Genomic DNA, 3,412 nt, shown 5'->3' on the forward strand with positions numbered 1-3,412 from the left:
TGTGTGTGTGTGTGTGTGTGTGTGTGTGTGGCTGGCCATGTTTTTGCTGCTTGGTGGGGACAATTTTTCAGAAAACTGCACCCTCATGGGGACCGAATGCTGAGTGGGGACCGAAATCCCGGTCCCCACTGAGCATTTGGTTCCCGTAGATTTATTTATTTACTCATTTATTCTGTACTTATTTACTGGATTTTCCATTAATGACTTGATTAATGTAAGATTTGTGTGTACTGAAGATGATTTTTAATATGGGGGGGGGGGGGGGGTGCCTGTAAATCTTCAGGGTGGCCACCCCTTGGCAGCACCACTGACCTTCCTAACAGTAAAACCAAACATCTTGTTAGAAAAAGTGTCAGTCTGTTACTTTTCCACCAATGAAATGGAGAAAACTGAAAACAGTCTGTTTTGATGGGCTGTTAGAGTTTTAGTGAAAGTCTCTCAGTTTGTCCTCGGTGGACACTGGGTCTCCACAGCTGTTTATCTGCTTTAGATCACAATGTTTAAATTACTCCAAATATACAAAGTTTATTTTTTCCCTTCACATTACTGCTACATTCTTTCTCTGAATAAGTTTTTGCTTATCTCATGTCTAAACAATAGTTTCAGGCAAACCTCTGATTACTGGGGTTAACGACTTTTCAAAACACAAATGCAGTGAAGCCAACACCACAWTAATTCTTAATAACCTCCACAATACAGAAAGCACCTGGTTTCAATGTCAAATTTATTTATATAGCAAGTTAAAACAACAAAAGCTGACGAAAGTGCTTTACAGTTCAGTCCAAACTTGTAAACAAAACAAAACAAATAATAGATACAAATGCAATGCTGGAGTAACTGTCTGGAGTAAATCTGTCTGGAGTAAATCTGTCTGGAGTTAATCTGTCTGGAGTGAATCTGTCTGGAGTAAATCTGTCTGGAGTAACTCTGTCTGGAGTTAATCTGTCTGGAGTAACTCTGTCTGGAGTAAATCTGTCTGGAGTAACTCTATCTGGAGTAAATCTGTCTGGAGTAACTCTGTCTGGAGTAACTCTATCTGGAGTTAATTTGTCTGGAGTAACTCTGTCTGGAGTAACTCTATCTGGAGTAAATCTGTCTGGAGTAACTCTGTCTGGAGTAACTCTGTCTGGAGTAACTCTATCTGGAGTAAATCTGTCTGGAGTAACTCTGTCTGGAGTTAATCTGTCTGGAGTAACTCTGTCTGGAGTAAATCTGTCTGGAGTAAATCTGTCTGGAGTAACTATCTGGAGTAAATCTGTCTGGAGTAAATCTGTCTGGAGTAACTCTGTCTGGAGTAACTCTATCTGGAGTAAATCTGTCTGAGTAAATCTGTCTGGAGTAACTCTGTCTGGAGTAACTATCTGGAGTAAATCTGTCTGGAGTAAATCTGTCTGGAGTAACTCTGTCTGGAGTAACTCTGTCTGGAGTAACTGTCTGGAGTAACTGTCTGGAGTAAATCTGTCTTGAGTAACTTTGTCTGGAGTAACTCTGTCTGGAGTAACTCTGTCTGGAGTAACTATCTGGAGTAAATCTGTCTGGAGTAAATCTATTTGGAGTAACTCTGTCTGGAGTAACTCTGTCTGGAGTTAATCTGTCTGGAGTAACTGTCTGGAGTAAATCTGTCTGGAGTAACTCTGTCTGGAGTAACTCTGTCTGGAGTAACTCTATCTGGAGTAAATCTGTCTGGAGTAAATCTATTTGGAGTAACTCTGTCTGGAGTAACTCTGTCTGGAGTTAATCTGCCTGGAGTAACTGTCTGGAGTAACTCTATCTGGAGTAAATCTGTCTGGAGTAACTCTGTCCGGAGTAACTCTGTCTGGAGTAACTCTGTCTGGAGTAACTCTGTCTGGAGTAACTCTGTCTGAAGTAACTCTGTCTGGAGTAACTCTGTCTGGAGTAACTCTGTCTGGAGTAACTCTGTCTGAAGTAACTCTGTCTGGAGTAACTCTGTCTGGAGTAACTCTGTCCGGAGTAACTCTGTCCGGAGTAACTCTGTCTGGAGTAACTCTGTCTGGAGTAACTCTGTCTGGAGTAACTCTGTCTGGAGTAACTCTGTCTGGAGTAATGCCTTTGCGGTGCAATTCTATAATGGTTTAAGCAGAGAATAAGGTCAGTCATGTTTAACATTTTATTCTAACAGGCCGTGTGTTCACTTGTGAGTACCTGATCTTTTCAAGATCTCGTCATGGTTCTGGAACACTTTATAAGGTATTCTTGAAACTAGACATGAGTACAGGACCTACAGGTTTTCTATATTATCTAAGATGGATTTCCACTTTTCACACAYACTGTAACAATCAGCTTTGAAAACATGTCAATATGTCCTGTTGTCTGACTGCTACAGCTTATAATTTAAAGGTTGTTAAAAACATCCTTCTAAAGGGATTATAATGGCTTTCTTATGAAGTCAAGCATGAGTAAAGTGAACTATCAGAGGATTAAGTGAAGTTGTACAGATACTAATCCTGTTCTCCTCTTGTCCAATCACATCAGACACTTTCTTCTGATGTAGCTGCCACAAACTGCACACACATTATTATCCTTTAAACATTAACAAAACATGACAGATTGGGTTATAAATAGTGAGGAGTGTGACAATCAGCTGACAGCAGCTGGACAGACGCTTGTCGGAGCATTGATGGGTGAAAGTGGGAGGACAGAGAAGTCTCAGTGCTGATGGGGGTTTGCTGAACAAACACTGGTGTGTAGCTGCAGGTGCTCAGACTCCAAATATGAGGCTGGACAGTCATGTAAAAAGAGGAAGCTACCCCACACATGGCTTATCAGTGGGGTCACATGTGGGGACTGAGGGTGATGCAATCAACATTTTTATAACTCAGACATGACGCTGGAGACGTAGGCCCTCTCACTCACATAGACTTCTGACAGACGTTTTACTTTGTCTGGCATATAAAATTACAGAGTGCTGTCTAATAAGAACAGAGTCATTAAAAGCCAAATATAACTCCAACTTTGCAGCAGTTACACACATTCACCTACACACACACATTCTGCTCACTTGTCTAACTGCAGTGTGATAATTAAAGGGTGGGAGAGTTAAAGCTTTAATATAAAAAACTGACCATTGATTGGACTCATTGTCTCTTAAAGGGCGTTTTGACTCAAAGAACCAGTGCTTGTTAGCCCCCCACTCCCACCACTTTCCTTTCTAACTGCAGGAAGTCCAGAAGCCACCCTGAGCCTTCAGGATGGACACAAACTAGACTTTTCTGTCTCTGACATCTCAGTTTAATCTTTGCTACAGTTCAGACTTTTTGTTGGCTTCACATTGTGCAACAGGACAAACTGAAGCTTTGTGCAAATACATTTAAACCCAACCAACATGTTGGACCTGTTTTTCTCATAGTTACTCTGTAGCTGCATCATTTTAAAAATAAGCTGGGCTAAATAA

This window comes from Austrofundulus limnaeus, unplaced genomic scaffold (genome assembly GCF_001266775.1).
Source record: "Austrofundulus limnaeus strain Quisiro unplaced genomic scaffold, Austrofundulus_limnaeus-1.0 Scaffold423, whole genome shotgun sequence".
In the NCBI taxonomy this organism is placed as follows: Eukaryota; Metazoa; Chordata; class Actinopteri; order Cyprinodontiformes; family Rivulidae; genus Austrofundulus; species Austrofundulus limnaeus.